Here is a 25,167-nt window from a genome sequence, read left to right as displayed (position 1 = left end):
AGTACTTCAGGTGTGATCAATTTTCAGATATTGGCACCATAGCTTGTGGACTCTATAACTTTCACAAAGACCAAATAATATCCACCAATTTGTACTTATTTTTACCAAAGATATGTAGTAGTATGAATTTTGGCCAAAATTTATAAAGAAAAAATTACTAATCTGCTAAATTTTATAACAGAAACGAAGAAAAATTCATTTTTTCGCAGAATTTTCGGTCTTTTTTCTTTTATAGCACAAAAAATAAAAAACTGAGAGGTGATTAAATACCACCAAAAGAAAGCTCTATTTGTGTGAAAAAAAGGACAAACATTTCCTATAGGTCCAGTGTTGCATGACTGAGTAATTGTCATTCAAAATGTGAGGGCACCGAAAGCTGAAAATTGGTCTGGTTATTAAGGGTGTTTAAGTGCCCAGTGGTCAAGTGGTTAATAATAGAGCTTGCAGTCAGTAGTGTTAGGAGATAGTGCGTGCTGTCTGCGTGCTCTGTACCCAGTACATACCGCTATAATATAGGGCAGGCCCCTACTTTCAAACATCCAACTTACAAACATCTCCTACTTGCAAACGCAAGGAGACAGCAGCAAGTGAGATGAAAAAAGATGGATGACAAAACAAATTATACAGGGGTGATAACCCTTCCCTATGTTTTCCAAAAAGCTTAAAAATAGTTTGTTTGACTGGAGCTACACTTTAAAAATGTACCGGTTGAAAATTAAAAACAGATTCAACTTAACACAACAAACCTACACAGTCCCTGTCTTGTTTGCACCGCCTGTATACTGCTGTTCTGAGTATATAGGGCCTGGGGGCCACACGCATTTCCTTTTTTTAATATGGGTACGGGCTTCCCCTTAATATGCGTACAAGACCCAAATAGGCTGGTAATGGGCAGGGAGGGCTACCCATGCCATTTTTCTCAATGATTTTCAACCATATTGCAGGAACCAGATATAACATTAAAACCGCAAGCAGTTTTAAATGGTGCTATTTCCGTTTAATGTCATTTTGTGCAGGGACTGTTCCAAACACGGGAAACACGTGGCACTTCACAGGCATACTACAGACACCCCCCAGGCACCATATTTAAAGGAATATTTCACCTTTTTTTTTCACTTTAATCGTCATTAAAATCAGTGCTCCCGCCAAAACGGCAGTTTTTAAAACTTTTTTTTGCAGTGACCCATGTTCCCTGAGGCAGGAGGCAGGTCCCCAAACCCTTTTTAGGACACTATCTTGCATATTAGCCGTTAAAATTAGCACTTTCCATTTCGAACGTTCGAGTCCCATAGACTTCAATGGGGTTCTAACGTTCGTTTCGAACGCGGGGGTCGTTCGCAAGTTCTGGTGCGAACCGAACCGGGGGGTGTTCGGCTCATCCCTCGTAGCAAATAATCTTTTTCGCTGCCTCTTGCAGCCTGGGCTTCCCGGGCTGCTCCCGCCAGACCTTAGGTAGAACTCCCACCCTCTCACTCTCTCCACCCTCACCCCTTGGAGTCATCTTACCCGCCACTGGGGATGATCTGGTCTTAGGGTGGAAAGTCCGTGAGTCCCTGGAAGAGGTGGTCAGGTTCTCTGTAGCCAAGTACCTCTCAACCAGATCCACAAGTTTATCTGCATTTTCTGGGTCTCCATGGCTTACCCATTTTTGGATGGCAGTAGGAAGAGCTCTCAGGAAACGATCCATAACAACATGTTCCACAATGTTTGGTGCGGTCAAAATCTCTGGCTGCAGCCACTTCCTGCTCAGGTGAATGAGATCATACATTTGAGACCTGAAAACCTGAAAAGTCCAATTATGCACACGCTGAGCCCGGACGGCCAGGGTGACACCCAGCCGTGCCAATATTTCTGTTTTTAGCACCACATAGTCTTTTGCTTGGTCAGGCTCTAGGTCATAATAAGCTTTCTGCGATTCCCCAGTTAACAGAGGGGCCACCAGTCCAGCCCACTGCTCCTTAGGCCACTTTTCCCTTTCAGCAGTCCTTTCAAATGTGGTCAAAAACACCTCCGGATCATCCTCTCCAGTCATTTTTGTCAATAAACGGCTCACACCAAAGGATGTGGTATTAGTGTAACCACTTGCCTCATTGGTCTGCGGATGTTGCTGTATTAATGTCTCTATTTGCTGTCGAAAACTCTGCTCTTGCTTCTGCAACAGGTCTATGAAGCGGGCTTCAGATTGCTGCTGGGCTTGTTGCTGAGCTTCCATACTCTGCAGGTGAGCTTTCTGCTGAGCTTCCAGACTCTGCTGCAAAGTTGCATTTGTCTGCTGCTGATTTGCATTTGCTAGAGCCAGCTGTCTCAGTATCTCCTCCATGCTGGCCTTTAAAAAAAAAAAAAAACTGCCAAAATTCTCCACCAACTGTGAGGGGTTAGCTCGGCAGCGGGTGTGTGTGACCCCCTGGATGGGTTCACAACACAAAATCAGGCACAGCAGACAGCGTTGTAGGTGCAAAAAAACAAAAGATGCGGTTTATTTATGCTACATGCAGTGAAACATATAACAGCCAAACAAAAATAAAACATGAAAATATGCTTGACCTCTAATTACACACTTAGATTCCCTGTCTAACAACTGAGTGCAGCCTTGTGCTGCACCAGTCACTGTCTCTGTTGTAGAGGTTTGCGACACAGGCGTTAACTCACCGCACAGAACAGGTGTCACACTCCCCAGTCTATACAAACACAAAACTGGTTCCAGGATAGAGCATCTCCCTAAGCATGCTGGGGTTTTTTGTAGAGGTCTTAATGAGCCCACTTACTTCAGCTGGGCTCATTAACTCTTCCCCTCTAGTTGTATAAGTCCGCATAAAGCCTGAATCTAGGGCATACATATTTTCCATCCTGGATACAACCAGGTGATTTTACCTGCCTGCTGCCACAATATATATATATATATATATATATATATATATATATATATATACTCTGCATCCAGTGTAGCCTATATCTACAGTGCATTCGATGGTGTACTTTTTCTAATACACTTCAGGCGGTGTACACAGTATCTAATACAGTGCATAAAGTTTCTACCACACTTCTGGTGGTGTACACAGTATCTAATACAGTGTGTACAGTTTCTACTACACTTCTGGTGGTGTACACAGTATCAAATACAGTGAAGTCATTGTACAGTTTTAAATACAGTGCAGGCGGTGTACACAGTATCTAATACAATGTGTACAGTTTCTACTACACTTCTGATGATATACACAGTATACAATACAGTGCAGCCATTGTACAGTTTCTAATACAGTGCAGGCGGTGTACACAGTATGTGATACAGTGTGTACAGTTTCTACTACTTTTCTGGTGGTGTACACAGTATCTAATACAGTGTGTGCAGGTTCTAATACACTCATGGTGGTTTACACAGTATACAATATAGTGCAGCTGTTGTACAGTTTCTAATACAGTGGAGGCAGGGTACACAGTATTTAATACAATGTGTACAGTTTCTACTACTTTTCTGGTGGTGTACACAAGATACTGTATTAGATACAATACAGTGTGTACAGTTTCTAATATGCTTCAGGCTGTGTACAAAATTATCTAATACAGTGTAGTGTGGTGTTGCAAAACAAAAAAGACATCATGTCCGGAAGGCCACCAAGGAAAGGTTTACACTCACAGGCTACTTAAAGAGGGCAAGCAGCCTCTGTGTCTACAGTCAACAGTGGTGGTTGTGGACATGTTGCATCCTTTGCAGGTGGCCGTGGGGCACGCCTGTCCTTTTTTTCTGATGCTGGCGATGTTATTGAGCTACAACATGCAGAAGAGCTGATGGAGTGGATAACAAAGCCATCCTCATCCTCCTCATCCTCTGTAACCCAAGCTCAGAGTAGTTTGCCTTCCAATGCAGCTGCCAAAGTGGCCTATTCCACCGGCTCCTTGTCCACAGTCACTCCTTCTGTTGCCCCATCATCATGCACCCCAGACCCCAGAATTCTTTGACCACGGTGTCATGTACATGCCACTGGAGGATGTGCAGCATTTTGAAGGCTTTGAGGTTGGTTCCCAGGTTGAGGAAAGGAGTAACATGAGCCTAGAGAGAGGGAGTGCCACAGAAGGACAAGAAACTGGCAGTCATGTTCCCCACCTGTAGCATACTGACAAATTTGCTCCAGTGATGAGGAGGGAGGGGATGATGTGGTCACTGACTGTACTTGGGTGCCTGAGAGAAGAAAGGAGGAGGCACAACTCCAACGACGTAGGATCTCCTCTAGGGGGAAGCTTAAGGGCAGCCACCCTATTGCATCACACCACAGAGCTCCGCAGGTGCAGGGAGCTGCTGACTCCCCGCTGACTTTTAAAAGTTCCTTGGTGTGGGCCTTTACCGACACATGTGCAGCAGATCGCAGATGTCTGGAGCGGATCAAGCGTGGCCAGAACAGCAGCCACTTGGCACCACCTGCTTGACCAGACATATGACGACCTGCCAATCCATTGGCAACAGCACTTGAAAGATCCACATCAAAGAAAAAGGCAGACTTCTCCTTGATCCTCATCTGGGATCTACAACCCTACTATACCTTCAGTCTTCTCAAAAACCTGCACTGAGAGGAATGAAGGAATAGCAATAGGTGTCCCAAGTACTTGCAGCCAATCTGCTAGCAGTACACCATCAATTGATTTTAACAGGCAAATTTCCCTACCCCAGTTTCTGAACCGTAAAAAGAAATTCAGTCCCAGCCATTCACATGCTCAGCATCTAAATGCTAGCTTGCCTAATTTGCTAGCACTGCAACTGCTGCCTTTTCAGCTGGTAGACTCTGTCCCCTTTTGTGAATTTGTGGAATGTGCTGTACCTAAGTGGCAAGTCCCAAAATGTCATTTCTTTTCACGGAAGGCCATTCTGCCTTTCTACCAGCATATGGAAGGCAATGTTTTGGCCTCATTGGACAGGGCGGTCAGCAGTAAGTTTCATATTGCTGCTGACTCATGGTCCAGCAGGCATTGGAAAGGACATTACCTTTCCTTCACGGTGCACCAGGTAACTCTGCTGGCAGCTGGGAAGGATGCAGGACAGGGTTCAGTGTTGTGAGAGCTTGTTCTGCCACCATGCCTCCAAAATGCTAGTGGTGATTCTGCCACAGCTTTCTCCTCCACCCCCTCCTCTTCTTCTTTCTCAATGGCCTCTTCTGCAGATTTTTCATCTGAACCAGCGGTGCTACGTAAGCGTTCAAAGGCTATACAAGCAGTCCGGCTAAAAGATGCCATGCAGTGCTTGAGTTGGTCTGCCTAGGGGACAGGAGTAGGATTGCCACTTTTTCCTCAAGCCAAACCCGAACACTTTAGTGGACCGTGGTATAAAATGGAACTCTGATATTAGGGAGTTTCTGCTTACCAAAGCCCCCAATTACATCAGAATTCCCAGCATTGTCCATTAAATCAGGGTTCCCAAAGCTCCCCCTTACATCAGAGTCCACAGAGTACCCCTGACATTTGACTCCCCCTTACCTTAGTGTACTCACTTGCTCAGGGGCAGGACAGAGAAGGGAGGGGGCCTATACACTGGGTGGTTGTGGTACTTAGTTAATGGGGAGCATAGGAGGGTGCAACCCAGGCAACAGAGGGAATCTGCACCACACTGGGTGAATAGGGCGTGCGCTCGCACGCCTAAGTTGGAGGAGGGGTTGCAGTCCTGTCTGAATAATGTGCCTGAATTTCAGACAGTCTGAAACCTGGACACTTAATTCAAAACCCAGACAGGGGGCAACCCTAGACAGGAGCCACACTGGGGTAGAGATTATGTTAGCTCTGCAGGGGCATGCTAAGAGGTGGTTGACTCCACGCCAGCTTCAGCCAGGAATGTTTGTATGCCACAATGGCACCGACCTTCTCGCCATCCTTCCACAGGAACACTTCCAGGAACAGGAACAGTACCATGTTTGGCACACGCTCTGAATTTGGTGGTGCAGCGGTTCTTGAGCAGGTACCCAGGCTTACAAGATCTCTTGAGGCAGGCCAGAAAAGTCTGTGGTCATTTCCGCGGGTCATACAATGCCAATGCTTGGCTGGCTGACATGCAAAGGAAATGCAACCTGCCCACTAACCGCCTCATTTGTGACATGCCAACCAGGTGGAACTCAACGTTGGCAATGCTGCAGCGGCTGCACACACAGCAGAGGGCCATCAATGAGTACCTGTGCGAGTATGGCACCAGGACAGGGTCAGGAGAGCTTGGCTTCTTTTCGCCACGCCAGTGGCTACTGATGCATGCATGCATGAACTGTCCCGTCACCATTTGAGGAGGCCACAAGGATGGTGAGCAGCGAGAATGCATGCATCAGTGACACTGTCCCTCTAGTCTTCCTGCTGGAGCACACGCTTCATGGAATCATGGACAGGGCACTTGAGTTAGAACAGCAGGAGGAAGGGAGAACTTCCTTTCCTCTCAAGGCCCCCTTTATTCAGATAGCATTCCTGCGGGAAACACTCAGCAGCAGTCCCCAGAAACCCAAGGAGTTGTACGTGGCTGGGAGGAGGTAGTTATGGATAATGTGATCCTTAGTGACCCAGAGGACTCAGAATCAAATGCCTCTGCAAACTTATGCAGCATGGCCTCCTTGATTCTGCAAAGCCTGCGAAAGGACCCTAGGATTCTTGGTATCAGGGAGAGGGATCATTATTGGCTGACAACCCTGTTTGATCCACATTACAAGAGTAAAGTTACAGAACTCATCCTGCCTTTGCAGATGGAGAAGAGGATGACAGATCTTCAGGAGGCCTTGAAGAAAGGTTTGTGTGACGATTTTCCAGACCTTGGGAGGTTACCATTTCCTGGTGCTGGACAACGTGTTGCTGAGGCTTTGTTCAGTCAGAGGAAGAGTGGTGGAGAAGGTGGCCAGCTGGCCGATGCCTTTAAACAATTTTTCAGTGCTCAGCGCCAAGTTCTGATCGATTCAAGCAATGCATTATATGGTGCAGGAATATCTAGGGGCAGGAGCAGACTTGGAGACCTTTCCAACAGAGCATCCACTGGGTTACTGGATCTTGAGGATGGACCACTAGGCAGAACTTGGTCAATATACAATCGAGCTACTGGCCTGTCCTGCATCCAGCGTGCCTTCTGAACGCACATTCAGTGCTGCTGGAGGGTTTGTAATGAATCAAAGAGTGCGCCTCTACACAGACTCAAGTATTAGGCTCACGTTCATAAAAATGGATCAGTCTTGGATCGGCAGCTATCACCTGATGCTGATGTAACTGATGATGTAACTGAATGGATTTGCTAAGGATCTGGGATCCCTTGAAGACTGCTTATGCTAACTATCCTATTCCTCCTCAATCTTGATGAGGCTAACTTCCAACCATATTTTGGGTTTAGGGCACCACCACCACCACCACCCAAGGTCCGATTTTTCTGCCCCTGTTTAACAGGGACATGTAATTACAATTTTTTATATAATATTTCACAGCAGGTCCTGTTCCTGTGCCCAACAAGAGTAACTGTAAGGGCTTACAGTGTTCTGGCACCACCAAAACCAAAGTCCCAATTTTTCTGGAGGAGTATTTGCTTTTTTGATGCTGTTTTATCTGTGTCATAAATTATGAGGACGTAGTCTTTGGGTAGTCAATCGTATTTCTTTTTTGTTTTTGCAGTATTTACCTTACATGCAGCCGATGACTTCATCGGCGCATGCGCTCTGAAGGAACGGCCACCCGTGCCGTTATTTCAGAGCCGTGGGCCATTAATGACGGTTCCCCTGGGCATGCGTGGATGTGACGTCATTGCGGCTCAGGCCTGTCATGCAGCCGGAGTCCGTGGCCCTGGAAGGAAGACCGGGTGAAGATGGACACTAGCACATTAGCGATGCATACTAGCACATTATGCCTTTACCGTGCAGTTTCTAACAAATGAGGAAGACCAGAAAAGGGCTGGAGTCCATTGCTAAAGGCTGAAATCAGGGGAGGCGGAGACAAAGGGGTGTAGTGGCTGCACAGAGAGGTACAGGATCTGTAGGAGTTCTGTCCTCCTTTCTGCTGTCAAATGCTGAGACGGGGGCAGAAAAAAGCCTCTTTGTGGCTGGACAGAGAAGAGCAGGATCTGGCAGAGGAATTCTGTCCTTCTCTCTGCTGTCAAGTCCTTAGACAAGGTGGGGGTGGAGATGAAGAGAGTGCTGCAGCTGGAGGAGAGGTGTGAGGGCCAGATGAAAAGGCCTGGCAGGCTTCATTAGGCCTGGGGGGCTTGTATTTGACAGATGTGATGTAGAGTATACAGTATATATCGGCATTGCACTATAATCCTATCTTGCCTTATTTTTTTTCAATTAACGTTTTATTAGAGTTTACAACAACAAAATCAGAAACATTACATGCCGAGGGCACAACGGCAAGATGGGCATACAAAATAGAACTGTCAGATGTGGACACCACTGTGCCTGGTTAAAGAGAAAAAAAAAATCAGCAATCACTGGCACCCCAGGCCCCACCGAAACAGTAGGCAGGGAACACCAAGTACCAACTTGTAGCTTACGGCAGTAGTTACAAACAGAAGTAACAAGAGAAGAGGAAGAAAAGAATGGGGAGGTAGAAGAAAGAGGAAAAAATAAAATAAAAGAGAGGGGGGAAGAGGAGAGGGGGATGGGAAAAGAATAGAAGGGTAGGTAGATTAGCATCTCTGCTGCCAGGGCCTCTCACCTCGTGTCCTCCCGAAGATGCCAGCGCTCCCAGACCACACCGTGCTCGTCCAGCTTGTCCCTCACCCTAGCCGTCAACTTTTCCATCAGTTCAACATCCTTGATTCTAGCGTACAAGTCCTCTTGGGATGGGGGTGTATTTTTTTTCCAATTTAGAGCTATCAGGCAGCGGGCAGCTGTGAGTATGTGCCGGAGTAACTTCCTGGACGGCCTGGCCATCTTCGGGTGCGATAAGCCAAACAGGAAGAACTGTGGCGTAAAGGGTATAGGTGCGTCAAAGAGGCGAGTCAATAAGTGTCGGACCGAAGTCCAATAGGAAGCTATTAGGGGGCACGTCCAGTAGATATGGAAGAGAGAGCCCCTGTCACGCTGACAGCGCCAACACCGGTCGGAGGTGGAGGGGTACATTTTATGGAGGAGGTCCGGAGTCCGATACCAAAAATAAAGGATCTTATAAGAATTTTCTTTATAGAGAGTGCACATCGAGCTTTTGGCTGCCTGTCTCCAGACTGTCTGCCAGGCCTCCATTGGAAGAACCTCCCCCAGCTCTCTCTCCCATCTCAACATGTATGCGTGTTTGCCCTTCGTGTCCAGTGTGGATGCATTAAGAAGTTGGTATATGTCAGATATGAGACCCCTACGGTTACGTCCCTCGAGTATTATCCGTTCAAATAAAGTTGGGGGGGAAAATTGCAGGGTGGGGGCTATAGTCTGGGCAAAGTGTCTGATCTGAAGGTAACTAAAGAGGGTTCGGCTTGGTAGGTCAAATTTGGTCTGGAGCTCCGGGAATGGCAGCAGCCTGCGGGTTACAGGATGAACCAAGTGGCCAAAGTGGAACAGATTTCTAGAGGCCCAGGGCCAGGACATCTGGTGAGTGAGGCTGACCAGAATTTCAGGATTGTAGAGAAATGAGTTCATGACCGAACATTCGGACTGCAGCAGCCCGGAACCAGACAACCTGCGCCAGAGCTGCCGAAGGTGGGACATCGGACCCAACAGTCGGTCGGGAGGCACTGTTACCCGCATGTTCCATAAAAGGCTGTTGGGGTGAATTGGGGCCAACCATAATTTCTCAATTTGCGACCATTTATTGTAGGACCGCTGCGGGAACCACGCAAGGATCCCCCGCAGTTGGGAAGCCTGATAGTATTTTACTAGATTCGGGAAAGCCAAGCCCCCATCAGCCCGAGACGCGGTCATAACGGAGCTCGGTATTCAATGTTTTCGATGGTTCCATACGTAGCTCAGTGCGTCCCCTTGGAGCTTCCGCAAGTGGGCGTAGGGGACGGGGATGGGTAGAGTTTGAAAGAGATAGAGGAGCTTCGGCAAGATAACCATCTTAATAGAGGCGATCCTGCCCAGTAAAGAGATCCGGTGAGGCCTCCACTTTTGGAGAAGGGCTCTTATCGAACTGTACAGGGGCGGGAAGTTGGCATGGTACAAAGTACTATAGGAGGGAGTGATACGGATCCCTAGGTATGTAAGGGAGGCGGTTTCCCATCTGTAAGTGAAGGTGGACCGTAGGTGAGCAACCTCCGCTGCTGGAATATTCAAGGGGAGGGCTGCGGATTTCGTCGCATTTATCTTATACCCTGAAAGTGCTCCATATGCAGCCAATTCCGCGTGAAGATTGGGCAGGGAGATCCTAGGGTGGGTCAACGTCAAAATGACATCGTCCGCAAACAAGGACACCTTAAATTCCTCGCCTCTCACTGACACCCCCCTAATATCCGGGTTGCCCCTAATGGCTGCCGCCAGCGGCTCCACACACAGTGCAAAAAGCAAGGGAGAAAGGGGGCATCCCTGGCGGGTACCATTAGGCACCCGGAATACAGGTGAAGTAGCAAAGGGGGTTTTAACTTGAGATGTAGGAGCTGTATAGAGATTAATTACCGCCTGCAAAAAGGGTCCCGTGAAACCCAGGCGCCGCAGTGTGGCTATCATAAAGGGCCAGCTCAGGCGATCGAACGCCTTCTCGGCCTCGAGACTCAGGAGGACCGATGCCATTTTTTCCCTATTAGCTACATCAACTAAGTCAATGATTTTCCGAGTATTGTCCCCCGCCTGGCGCAAGGGGACAAAACCCACCTGGTCCTTATGGACTAAAGCGGGGAGGAGTGCGTTCAATCTATTCGAGAGGATCTTAGTGAATATTTTCAAGTCAGAGTCCAGCAAGGCAATGGGTCTGTAGCTGGCGCATAGCGCTGGGTCTTTGTCCGGTTTCGGGATCAGGGATATATAGGATCTCTGCATGTCGGCTGGGACCGGAGTTTGGTGGAGAAAGGCATTGTATAGCTTAGTCATATGGGGGCTAAGTAGGGGAAGGAAGGCCTTGTAGTACTCATACGGTAGCCCGTCCGGACCAGGGGACTTATGAGCGGGCAAGCCTTTCACCGTCTCCTCCAGTTCCTCCGCCGTAATAGAGGCATTAAGACCTAACAAGTCCTCCGTCCGCAGTCGGGGCAATTGCACGCGCTCTAGGTAACGAGCGATACGGTCCGTCAGATCAGGCGACGGGGGATTGTGCGGTATCTCGGCTTTATTATAGAGATCCGTGTAATAGTCAGAGAAGGCCTTCGCAATTTCCTGGGGATGGGTCAAAAGAACACCTCGCCTGTCCCTAATCTGGTGGGGCGCAGACATATGGGTCCGTTCCGCCTATCTTGCCTTATTTAACGCATTTCCTACTTGCTTTAAATATGTATGATATATATGGTTGGACACACAGCCATGTTGGCTGCAAATATGTATGTATATATATATATATAGATATATGTATATATATACACGTATAGTATACAGTTCTTGGGGTGTTCTGCCCCATAGTCCTATATCAAATGGTCCTATATACTGTAAGGCCTTCCAGTCCTATCTCTCTCTATACACAATATATATCAGTGTACTCTGATGCATAGTCCTACATTGTATGGTCATATATAAAGCCTCTCCTCTCATTTACTGTGTATGGTATATACATGGCCGGGCGCATGACGATGCATTGGCTCCTGGCACGCTTGGCACCTCGGATGTTTTTCGCGATGCGAACATATTTATTGTCTCCCTGGGAAGCAGCGACAGAAATAAGCAATTATCATTGTGAATGAGAGCAAATATTATTTTTCTCACATATGGCAAAGTATTTAATTAATCGGCAGCTGTTATTTTCCGCCGTTCTCAGGAATGTGTTTGATTTTGGGGGTAATTTTCTCTCTTTTACAACAAACAAACAGAAATTCTTTCTGCAGGCTGACAGATGGTATCTCTGGGCTGTTTCCTATTAAGGGTTAGATGTAAAAATATGCAGCACATCTTGTTCTTTGCCGCTGTCATAGACACCATAGTGCGATTTTTCCCTGAGATCCCTTCCTGTGTGACACGGGGGAGCCAGGAAGCAGGCACCATGCCTGTACATGGGATTTACAGACAGTGAGCAATCAGTGTGCTGTAAATCATGACACTCTCCATAGACGGTAAGATCTTTCATAGATGTCAGCAACAGACGTAAAGTCAAATGTCTCTTTATCTGTAACAATCCTTACTCTAACCCGAGTAGCTCACTTTTTTACAGTATTGGTTTGCAACTGACATACTTCCCATATTCATCACTAAATCTCAGTTCAGATCTGGGTGATGGTGGAGATGCTGGAGATTCTGCATCTTCTGGTGCCATGGCTCTGTACGTGCTGAAGACGGAGCTTTCCAGTGACTTCAGAACGTTTCCGCCTTTCGCTGTGCACATAGAGGCTGACTGACAACGTACTATCTCCCTTTGTCGTGCCTATTGCAAGATTTGCAGAACAAGTCTCCTCCCAGGCTGCATCCCGTGTTATAGCCAGTAGGGGCGCAGGATCCCTGTGACCCTGACAAAAGAAAAAAAAAAAACATTGTAAACATCTTTACAATACATTTCCCCATGCTCTAGCCCTTTAACCACTTGCCTACTGGACACTTTTACCCCCTTCCTGCCCAGGCCAATTTTCAGCTTCCAGCGCTGTCACACTTTGAATGACGATTGCTCAGTCATGCAGCGCTGTACCCATATGAAATCTTTATCATTTTTTTTTAGACAGATAGATCTTTCTTTTGGTAATATTTAATCACCACTGGGTTTTGAATTTTTTGCTAAACAAACAAAAAAAGGTAGAAAATGTTGAAAATATTTTTTTTTTCTTAGTTTCTGTTATAAAATTTTGCAAACAGGTAATTTTTCTCCTTCACTGATATGCGCTGATGAGGCTTCACTAATGGGCACTTGTAGGCAATACTGATAGGCGGCTGCACTGATGAGGCAGCAGCGGTGGGCACTAATGAGGAGGAGTTGATGAGGCTGCACTGACATGCGGCACTGATAGGTTTCACTGATGGGCACTAATAGGCAGATCTGAAGTGCACTGATAGGTGGCACTGATTGTCAGCACTGATGGGCACTGATTTGCAGCCCTGATTGGCATCACTGATGGGCACGGTTTGGCAGCACTGATGGGCACTGTTGGGGCTGCACTGATTTATTTTTAGATTTTTTTTAAGTTTATCAAACAATACATAACAAAACACTTTCAATGGTATATTTCATAGACCAAAAGGAAGCAAACGAGATGATCATTGTTAGAGTTTACACTTTAATTACTACACTCCAAACCAGTGGCGGCCTGTCCATATGGGGCACAGGAGCATCTTCCCCCTAATCCATGTGCCCGGCCCCTATTCTACATGCAGGGTGCCGGACGCATGGATTCCAATGGGGTTTTTCTTCCTCGAAGAACACGATTAGAGCCAGAGGCTCTAACTGGCTTTAAAAAGAGTGGGCTATTGTCTTCTTGATTCTCCTCCCAGCCAATCAGGAAGCAGGTCCTGAGACCCGAATGGAGAAGAACCGACTGTATTGGCCACCGAGGAGGAAGCCGCTGAGGAGGAGGAGATGCAGGGGAAGCCGTTGTAAAGCCTCCAGCTAGCAGGAGATGCAGGAAGGACCGGAAACTGGCCACGACCTAGATGGAGTAAGGGGTTGGACAAGCTAGCGATGGGGGGGTGGTGGATTGACCGACTGACAGGGGGGGTTGTTTGTTCGCCCCCCCAAAATGGAGCACCAGCCGCCACAGCTCTAAACTTTACCCTACCCAGCCTTATCAGGGTGGGCTATTGTCTTCCTGATTCTCTAAAGCTCTAAGGCCCCTTTCACACTGGGGTGGTGCGGGTGTCGGCGGTAAAGCGGCGCTATTTTTAGGGGGTTGCCACCTGGACGGCTGTCTGGGTTGACATGTGTTATACTACCCCTGGCTTCTAGGCCAGAGCCTAAGGCCTATTCTGGGGACATCTGGCTACTAGGAATGATGTCAGCCCTGATGAGCTGTCTTTTGTTAAATTACAGAATCCCTTCCCTCTCGTCAGCTTCATAGAAGACATAGAATCAATTGTTTTGTAGTCAGCTCCATACTCCCTTTGAGATTTGGACTCACGGGCAGAGTAGCTGCGATTCTGCCCGCAATTCCATGTAGGTGTCATTATCCTTTAACGGCACCCCCAAATGCAAAGCGTTTCTGCCGCAACTGTGACGCAACAGGATAACAGCAAAATGTGCCTTTAAAAAATGTGCGCCGCTTGTTACCCAAAAAGGTGCAGGAGCTTGTTTTTGGGTTGCAGACATACATAGGGCAGGCTATTTACGTGAATAGGCTAGCCCTATGCGACACACAAAATCGCATGAGAATCACGTTTGAGCGCAAACGCTTGTCCCTGCTATGCGATATGTGAACGGTGCCTCAGATAAGAGCTGGGAGGGCTGACAACACCCCAGCCCTGAATATTTATTTTTGTATCTATTTTCATTTTAAGCATGTTTTTAGTATTGAGTCAAACGCTGGCAGAGATTTTCCTACTGAGGTTTGTAACAATATCAAAATTCCTTTTTGTTTGGTTGAAACATGCTTTTATCATATTGGCAGAAGTTTCTTTTTAGTCACATGGTTTAACCTCTAGGATTTCCACGCTGATTGAAATACAATTCTTTATTTAAGATGCCTCCTCTGAGATATGCGCAATAAAATTCATTTACGCTTATAGTCCTATCTCAGTTGAGAATCTGCTGTGATATGACATTTTATTGTTTTATTAGGTCATATAAAATATCTTTTAAAGCTCAGATTTTAGGCTTATAAAGTAATTCAATGGTTGCTTGGACCTGATTTTATAAATGTGTATTTACATTAATTATATAGATATCCTTTTTATAGTTTTCTTATTTAAATTCTTATTTATGTTTATACTTTTTGATAACCCCGGCGAAGGGGGAGAGGTTTAGCCCACAAAATGTGCTGATGTTTTATATGTGAACCATTAAAGTGATTTGTACTCTTATGTGCTCTGGTGTTCCTTTAGATTGCTCTGAGTATCTGACATAATCAACGGGTATTTATATTTTTTTATGTTTATCAAACAATATATAACAAAACACTCTCAATGGTATATTTAATAAACCAAAAGTTTACACCTTAATTACAATATTTATTGGCATATAACACACACCGGCATATAACACGTACACCATGTTTAGGAGGGAATTTTAAAGGAAAAAACTTTTAGGAGGGAAGTTTATGGAAATAAATTTACATTTAAATTCCAATCAATGAAGCCTTATCAGTGTCCATCTGCAGCCTTCCCAGTGTCCATATGCAGCCTTCCCAGTGTCCATATGCAGCCTTCCCAGTTTCCATATGCAGCCTTGTGTCATTGCAGCCTACCCAGTGTCCTTGCAGCCAGCCTTGTGTCATTTAAAATTGGCGCCGATCGGAGGAGAGGAGCGAGCGGAGCCCAGATACACAAAGTCGAGTGTACTTTGGCTAGACTCGGCTCCTCTCGCAGTCCGCCCATCTCCACTGATTGCGAGAGGAGAGGAGCGATCGCGGCCGACATGCACAAAGCCAAGTCTAACTGAAGTACACTCCGCTCTGCTCGCTCCTCTCCCCTCGCAATCAGTGAAGATGGGCGGGACTGCGAGAGGAGCCATGTCTAGTCGAAGTACACTCGGCTTTGTGTATCTCTGATCTGCTCGCTCCTCTCATCGCTCCTCTCATCACAAAGTGTGTGTTATACACCGATAAATACGGTACTTTACGCCACACCAGTGGCAGCCCATCCATATGGCGCCACCCCCTAATCCATGCGCCCGGCCCCTAATTTACATGCAGGGCGGGGGACGCATGGATTCCAATTTTTTTTGTTTTTTCTGAAGCACATGATTAGAGCCTGAGGCCCTAATTGGCTTCACAAAGGGTGGGCTATTGTCTTCCTGATTCTCCTCCCAGCCAATCAGGAAGTGGGTCCTGAGACCCGATTGGCCAAGAGGAGAAGCAACTGTATTGCCCACCAAGGAGGAAGCCGCAGAGGAGGAGTAGATGCAGGAGAAGCTGCTGTGAAGCCGCCGAGGAGGAGGAGATGCAAGAAGGATCCGAAGCTCCCTCATAACCTGGATGGGGTAAGTGTGGGGCTGGTATGCGGATGGACGAGTGAGTGACGGGGGATCGGCCGACCGGCGGTGGGAGTGGTTTGCTTGCTACCCCCCCACAAAATGGAGCACCAGCCGCCACTGAACCAAACTTCACTCTACCCAGCCTGCTCTGGTATGGTGACTAAGCTCCGCAAGCGGTTCCTTACAATCCGGCATACATTTTGGCAACTAGGATGACCATTATACCCTAGGGGGGATCTTGGGAGCACCAGAGTCTAAACGGATGTCCTTGAACAGGGCAAGTAGAGTAAACTATTGATTCAAACACAAGGCCAGCGTCGCCAACCGTCAGTATTTTTACTGGCAGCCAGTAAAAAAAAAAGGTGTTTTTCTCCTGCCAGTGGCATGAGAAGGTTGCCAGTAAAAAATATATCTGTGATGCCTGGCTAAGACCATCCGAGTGCCTGTTACAGTGTGTTTAGGTGGCACTGGCGGGGTGGGGCAGGTCTGGCACAGGTGGTGCCTGAAAGTGCCGTGTGATGTCATGATGCAAGGGAGCCGAGTGGAGTGGCTGGAGCCTTGTGTGTGGGTCTGTGGGACAGGAGCATGGGATGCCGGGAGCGGAACTGTCAGGGCTGTTTGGACTGGAGTGGACTGAAGGGACCACCTGGTGTGAAGAGACAGTTGTTGTGACTCAGGAGGGGGATGTATCGTATTGGTGAGGTGTCATCCTTATCTGTGCTGCTGTCAGGGTAACTGTGAGAGTCAATTTCATATGTGCCTGCCCATCCTAGTTTCTTGCTCTCCAGAGTCCTATCCCTGAGCTACTTACTATATTGAAAATAAAATAAGAAATTTGTTTTTTTGCCTTTTTGACGAAACAAAAGAGGGGATCCTGTTCCCATAAAACTTGAATAACTGCACAGTGCTTGTGCTGTGTAATTTGGCCCCTTCCATCACCTAAAAAACCTGGCTGATCCTGCCTGGCTATGCCTTCCCCCTGTAAACTGACTACGGTTTATCAAGGCTGCTGAGCCCTGACAACATGGTCAGTTCACTTGCCTCTGTCATCAGCTCTCCTCTCTGCTTTCCTGTGTCCTTCTCCCCCTCCCCTCCCTGCCTGTCAGCTCCATCCACTCCACGATCCTCTCCTCCTGCTGCTATAGTATAAGCATACCACACCCTCTGTTAAATAACATTATGTGTCCCTGTGCTGTACAAAAAAGATGCCGATTTGTATTTATATCAAAGCATTTTCCAGCGCACATGTGACTCCTCTGCTTTCTCCACTCTCCTTCCCTCCTCCCCTGATGTCAGTGGGAGTGTTTGGCCTCTCCCACTATAGCTGTCAGCCAGGGAGAGGAAAGAGCAGAGGAGTCACGTGAGCACCGGGAGAGGCTCTGCTATAGGTACAAATTGGCTTCTTTTTTTTTACAGCACAGGCACAGGGACACAATTGCATATTGTACTTGTTTGAAGCCTAAATACTGAAATTTGCACTTAAAACTGTATTTTTGTAACTTTTGGAAATGCCCGTAAAAACTTGGCTGTGCCGGTAAATATTGAGTGTCCTGTCAGTCATTTTAAATCTGGTAGGTTGGCAACACTGCCCCAGGCTCCTTGTTTCACACAGGCATCATTCATCTCAGACTGTGTTGCAATACATTATTGTGCATTTACATAGAGTTCTGTGCAAACTATATTCATAAGATAACATGGATTTTGGAATGTATACAGTTGGAGTGCAGTCAAGAATGCATCCCACTGCATCTGGTGTGAATTGGCCCTGAGGACATCTTATGGCCATAAAATGTATTACATGGACATCTTCAGATTGAAGGTGCGTATTTTTGTTTAGTAAGGGACAAAAAAAAAAAAAAACATTGTGATGCGCTGCTGCAGGAGTTTATTGTTTTTTTCAGTGTGTTGTTGGACCAATCTAAATAAATGCATGTTAATGAGTGTATGGTAATGAACTGATCATACAATTCTATAATATTTGCACATAGTGTATGCAAGTGTCCCTGTGCTTGTGTGTATATCCTCTGGGTACTTTGGTTTCCTCCCGCACTCCAAAGACATGCTGAAATCCTGTTACCTTATAGCAGATTAAACAGCACAGTGCTTGTGCTGTCTAATCTGCCCCTTTCTCAAATGTAAAAAACCTGACTGATCCTGCTCTGCTGTGTCTCCTCGAGTTCTCACTGAGGTATCTTTCACATCTGCCCTCTCACCCCCCCCCCCTGTCAGCCACTCCCCCACTGTTAGCTCCTCTGTCAGTTACTCCCCCTCTGTCAGCAACCCCCTCTGTCAGATCCCCTCCCCTGTCAGCTACCCCCCTCTCTGTCAGCTCCCCTCCACTGTCAGTTACCCCCTCTGTCAGCTACCCCCCCGGTCAGTTACATCCCCTCTGTCAGTTACCTCCCATCTGTCAGCTACCTCCCCTCTGTCAGCTACCTCCCCTCTGTCAGCTACCCCCCTCTGTCAGCTACCCCCCTCTGTCAGCTACCCCCCTCTGTCAGTTACCCCCCTCTGTCAGTTACCCCCTCTGTCAGCTACCCCCCTCTGTCAGCTACCCCCCTTCTGTCAGATCCCCTCCCCTGTCAGCTACCCCCCTCTCTGCCAGCTCCCCTACCCTGTCAGCTCCCTTCCTCTGTCAGCTACCCCCTCTGGCAGTTACCCCCTCTGGCAGTTACCCCCCTCTGGCAGTTACCTCCCCTCTGGCAGTTACCTCCCCTCTGGCAGTTACCTCCCCTTTGGCAGTTACCTCCCCTCTGTCAGCTACCCTCTCTGTCAGCTCCATTCCCCTGTCAGCTACTACCCCCTTTTTCAGCTACCCCCCTGTCAGCTACCCCTCCTGTCAGCTACCCCCCTCTGTCAGCTACCCCCCTCTGTCAGCTACCCCCCTCTGTCAGCTACCCCCCTCTGTCAGCTACCCCCCTCTGTCAGCTACCCCCCTTCTGTCAGATCCCCTCCCCTGTCAGCTACCCCCCTCTCTGCCAGCTCCCCTACCCTGTCAGCTCCCCTCCTCTGTCAGCTCCCTTCCTCTGTCAGCTACCCCCTCTGGCAGTTACCCCCTCTGGCAGTTACCCCCTCTGGCAGTTACCCCCCTCTGGCAGTTACCCCCCTCTGGCAGTTACCTCCCCTCTGGCAGTTACCTCCCCTCTGGCAGTTACCTCCCCTCTGTCAGCTACCCTCTCTGTCAGCTACATTCCCCTGTCAGCTACTACCCCCTTTTTCAGCTACCCCCCTGTCAGCTACCCCTCCTGTCAGCTACCCCCCTGTCAGCTACCCCCCTTCTGTCAGCTACTTCCCCCCTCTGTCAGCAACTCCCCCCTCTGTCAGCAACTCCCCCCTCTGTCAGCAACTCCCCCCTCTGTCAACTACTCCCCCCTGTCAGCCACTCCCCCTCTCTGTCAGATACTCCGCCCTTCGTCAGCTACTCCCCCCTCTGTCAGCTACTCCCCCCCTCTGTCAGCTACTCCCCCCTTCGTCAGCTACTCCCCCCTTCGTCAGCTACTCCCCCTCTCTGTCACTATTCCTCCCTCTGTCAGCTACTCCGTCCTATGTCAGCTTCTCCCTCCTCTGTCAGCTACCCCTCTGTCAGCTACTCCCCCCTTCGTCAGCTATTCCCCCCTCTTTCAGGTACTCCCCCCCCCCTCTGTCAGCTGCCCCTTTTTGTCAGAAACTCTCCCCTCTGTCAGCTACTCCCCCCTGTCAGCTAACCCCCCTGTCAGCTACCCCCTCTCTGTAAGCCACCCCCTCTTTCTGTCAGGCCACCCCCTCTTACCACCTTTCTCTCTCACCCCTGCTCCCTCTCAGCCCCCTTCTCTCTCCCACCCTTCTGTCAGCTACTCCCCCCCTCTGTCAGCTACTCCCCCCTCTGTCAGCTACCGTCCCCCTCTGTCAGCTACCCCCCTTCTGTCAGATCCCCTCCCCTGTCAGCTACCCCCCTCTCTGCCAGCTCCCCTACCCTGTCAGCTCCCTTCCTCTGTCAGCTACCCCCTCTGGCAGTTACCCCCTCTGGCAGTTACCCCCCTCTGGCAGTTACCTCCCCTCTGGCAGTTACCTCCCCTCTGGCAGTTACCTCCCCTCTGGCAGTTACCTCCCCTCTGGCAGTTACCTCCCCTCTGGCAGTTACCTCCCCTCTGGCAGTTACCTCCCCTCTGGCAGCTCCATTCCCCTGTCAGCTACTACCCCCTTTTTCAGCTACCCCCCTGTCAGCTACCCCTCCTGTCAGCTACCCCCCTCTGTCAGCTACCCCCCTCTGTCAGCTACCCCCCTCTGTCAGCTACCCCCCTTCTGTCAGATCCCCTCCCCTGTCAGCTACCCCCCTCTCTGCCAGCTCCCCTACCCTGTCAGCTCCCCTCCTCTGTCAGCTCCCTTCCTCTGTCAGCTACCCCCTCTGGCAGTTACCCCCTCTGGCAGTTACCCCCTCTGGCAGTTACCCCCCTCTGGCAGTTACCCCCCTCTGGCAGTTACCCCCCTCTGGCAGTTACCTCCCCTCTGTCAGCTACCCTCTCTGTCAGCTACATTCCCCTGTCAGCTACTACCCCCTTTTTCAGCTACCCCCCTGTCAGCTACCCCTCCTGTCAGCTACCCCCCTGTCAGCTACCCCCCTTCTGTCAGCTACTTCCCCCCTCTGTCAGCTACTCCCCCCTCTGTCAGCAACTCCCCCCTCTGTCAGCAACTCCCCCCTCTGTCAGCAACTCCCCCCTCTGTCAACTACTCCCCCCTCTGTCAACTACTCCCCCCCTGTCAGCCACTCCCCCTCTCTGTCAGATACTCCGCCCTTCTGTCAGCTACTCCCCCCTCTGTCAGCTACTCCCCCCCTCTGTCAGCTACTTCCCCCCTCTGTCAGCTACTTCCCCCCTCTGTCAGCTACTCCCCCCTTCGTCAGCTACTCCCCCCTTCGTCAGCTACTCCCCCTCTCTGTCACTATTCCTCCCTCTGTCAGCTACTCCGTCCTATGTCAGCTTCTCCCTCCTCTGTCAGCTACCCCTCTGTCAGCTACTCCCCCCTTCGTCAGCTATTCCCCCCTCTTTCAGGTACTCCCCCCCCCCTCTGTCAGCTGCCCCTTTTTGTCAGAAACTCTCCCCTCTGTCAGCTACTCCCCCCTGACAGCTAACCCCCCTGTCAGCTACCCCCTCTCTGTAAGCCACCCCCTCTTTCTGTCAGGCCACCCCCTCTTACCACCTCTCTCTCTCACCCCTGCTCCCTCTCAGCCCCCTTCTCTCTCCCACCCTTCTGTCAGCTACTCCCCCCCTCTGTCAGCTACTCCCCCCTCTGTCAGCTACCGTCCCTCTCTGTCAGCTACTCCCCCCTTCTGTAAGCCACCCCTCTTTCTGTTAGGCCACCCCCTCTTACAACCTTTCTCTCTCACTCCTCCTCCCTCTGAGCCCCCTTCTCTCCCCCCCTCTGTCAGCTACTTCCCCCTCTGTCAGCTACTCCCCCCTCTGTCAGCTACCCCCCCTCTCTGTAAGCCACTTCCTCTCTCTGTCAGGCCATTCCCTCTCTTACCACCTTTCTCTCTCACCCCCCTTCTCTCTCCCAACCTTTGTCAGCTACTCCCCCCTCTGTCAGCTACCCTCCCCCCGTCAGCTACTCCCCTCTCTGTAAACCACCCCTCTCTCTGTCAGGCCACCCCCTCTCTTACCACCTTTCTCTCTCACCCCTCATCCCTCTCAGCCCCCTTCTCGCTCCCACCCTCTGTCAGATACTCCATCCCTCTCTCAGCTACTCCCCCTCTCTGTCAATTACTCTCCCCCTTCGTCAATTACTCCCCCTTTCGTCAACTACTCCCCCCCTCTGTCAGCTACTCCCCCTCCCTGTCAGCTACGCCCCCTGTCAGCTACACCCCCCCTCCGTCAGTTACTCCCCCCAACTGTCAGTTACTCCCCCCAACTGTCAGTTACTCCCCCCAACTGTCAGTTACTCCCCCCTCTGTCAGCTACTCCCCCAACTGTCAGTTACTCCCCCCTCTGTCAGTTACTCCCCCCCAACTGTCAGCTACTCCCCCCCTCTGTCAGCTACTTCCCCCCTCTGCCAGCTACTCCCTCCCCCTCTGTCAGCTACTCCCTCTCTCTGTCAGGCCACCCACTCTCTTACCACCTTTCTCTCTCACCCCTCCTTCCTCTCAGCCCGCTTCTCTCTCCCACCCCTCTTCTCTCTCTCTCACCCAACTCCCCCTCACACCCCCAATCCCCTCCCCATCTCTCTTTCTCCCCCCCTCTCTTCTGCCCCCTCACTCCCTTACCTCCTCCTTTCACCCTTTCTCACCTCCCTCCCCCACCTCTTCTCCCCCCTCAGGGGGTGATGTCCCCATGATTCCTAACAGCGGCCCTGTGAGTGCACAAGTTTGGATGTGTTTTGATTCCCGTGTCCTGTCGACACACTGGGCACAGCGATGCAGCACCTGCCTCTACATTGCCTACTCTCCAAGCACCCCCATGTGACCTCCCGGCTGACATCAGAGGGAGATCTTGGCCCCTCCCACTTTAGCCTTGGATCATAGTAGGAGAGCGTCCGGGAGTCATGTAACTGACCTGAAGATACCTGAAAAGGGTATTTAGAGGTGTAGATTTAAACAAACACTTATACTGTGAGTTATCAGGGGTTGCCAGTGAAAGAATTTTCTAAGGTAACAAACACTTTTTTTAACACCTGCAAAGCAAAAGGCATAATGAGCTAGTATGCGGTGCATACTAGCTCATTATGAAATACTTACCTTAGAACGAGGCCCCGACATCTGGCCCGATCCACGCCGAGGGAGCTTACATGCTCCCTCAGCGTTTCTTCCGGGTATCGCGGCTCCGGCGCTGTGAGTGGCCGGAGCCGCGATATCGTCACTCCCGCGCATGCGCGCGGGAGATTTCATTCCGACCGGTCGGCCACTGCCGGATTTTCAGGCCGAGAATCCCCTTGTGCGCATGCGCCGCTGCAGTCAGCGGCGCATACCGAGGGGAATATCTCCTAAACCGTACAGGTTTAGGAGATATTTTTTTTACCTACAAGTAAAGCCCCGTACACACGAGTGGACTTTTCAACATCCAAAGTCCGACGGACTGATTCCGTCAGACTATTCGATCGTGTGTGGGCTGCAACGGACTTTTGACTCGCCAAAGTCCGAAGGACTTTAGAATATGGAACATGCTTCAAATTTTTCCGAAGGAACTCCGCCGGACCCGGTCCCTTCGAAAAATTCGCTCGTGTGTATGCTATTCCGACGGACTAAAACCGACGCTAGGGCAGCTATTGGCTACTGGCTATGAACTTCCTTATTCGAATCCAGTCGTACGTCATCACGTTCGAATCCGTCGGAGTTTAGTGTGATTGTGTGTGGCCAAGTCCGCTCAGCCGAAAAGTCAGTCAGAACTCTGTCGGAACTCCGGCAGAACTCCGACGGAACTCCTTCGGAAGTCTGTCGGACATAAGTCCTCTCGTGTGTACGGGGCTTTAGCCTTATTATAGGCTTTCCTGTAGGTAAAAGTTAAAAAAATGAGTATACAACCACTTTAAGTTAAGTGTATAGCCCAGCACTCTTAGTGTTCTCAAACTTAAAGTGGCCCTTCAGTAATGTTTTCAACTTTCCATCTATTAAATCTTCTGCCCTTGTTGTTTTAACTTTGGATTGTAAAACATTTTTTTTCTGCCAGTAAATACCTTATAGAGCCCACTTCCTATTTCCTGTCTGGTAAAAAGCCTAGGCTTATGGCATCATGCACAGCTCTCTCTCTTATTCTCCTGAGAGTTTGCCAGGAAGGGAGAGGGGATGAGTCATAAGAGGACCAATGAGAGCTGCAGGTGTGCCTCTGGGTGTCTGTGTAAATCCTGAAAGTGAACAGGCAGCAGCTTCAGCTGCCCACAGTTAAAATGGTTGCAGCCAGACTCAGTGGATGGAGATTTCTGCAGCATATTTGGCAAGTACAGAATCACAGTATATATAGAATAATACACAAAGTGGTTGGAGGGAAGCTTCAGAATGGCAAAGATGTTTTTATTACAAATTCTGTGAGCAGACTGCAGTTCCTATTTAATAAATGCTAACTATGTGTTTTAAGGTTTCTAAACCATCAAAAAACAATTATTACAAGTGATAATTGTTGTTTGATAATTTAGCATTTAATAAGTTTGAGAACACTAGGAACGCTGGGCTATATACTTACAGCTTTTATTCATTATCCTCACTGATAATAGGCACAGCAGATTAGTTTAACACGTTAAGGTTAGGAAAGATAGGCTATCATGAAGGTAAATAAAGTTTTGACAATAGGCTGGTAAGTTAATCGGCTCCTGTTCAAATTTGCCCTAATGTGTGTATATATGTATGTAAGATAGGGACCTCAGATTGTAAGCTCCTTGAGGGCAGGGTGAATGTACAATGTGTAAAGAGCTGTGTAAATTGTTAGCACTATATAAATACCTGAAATACACAAATAAAAAATACCCCACAATGCTGCTTAGATCTAATAAACTATCTATGATTGGGGTGGGCCTTCTATGACAATGTAGAGACACTGAGATTTAAATCCATATGAAAGCTTGAATAAGCATACTGTACCCAGTAGTGTATTTAGGTTTTGTGCTGCCCTAGGCCTGACTAAACTCGTGCACCCCCTAATTTAAATATACCCACCCCTTCCTGCCATTGACACCCTCCTTGCTGTTTAAGACCCACCCTGACATTTTTGAGTGGGGTCACTAGTTCTGAGGGCCTGGAGGGGGTGATGGATTCCCTTAATTTGCATAGATTTCCTGAGAAATCTCTGCAATGAGATGGTACCAAAAATAAACTGACAGGGGCTAAAACCCTCCCTTACTCTATCCAAAATGAAAAAAAAAGTGTTGCCTCTAAATAGATCTTTCTTTTGGTGGTATTTTATCACCTCTGCGGTTTTTAATATTTGCGCTATAAACAAAAAAAGGCCGACCATTTAAAAAAATAAAAAAAAACTGATGGGCACTGGCGGCACTGATAGGCTTCACCGATAAGGTGACACTGATGGGCACTGATAGGTGGCACTGGATAGGCAGCACTGACAGGCATTACTGAGTGGCACTGATTGGCACTTTGATAGG

The sequence above is a fragment of the Lithobates pipiens genome, unplaced genomic scaffold, assembly GCF_037356315.1.
Source record: "Lithobates pipiens isolate NorthernLeopardFrog02 unplaced genomic scaffold, aLitPip1_a1.2 Scaffold_25, whole genome shotgun sequence".
Lineage (NCBI taxonomy): Eukaryota > Metazoa > Chordata > Amphibia > Anura > Ranidae > Lithobates > Lithobates pipiens.
Note: the sequence above shows the minus strand (reverse complement) of the source record.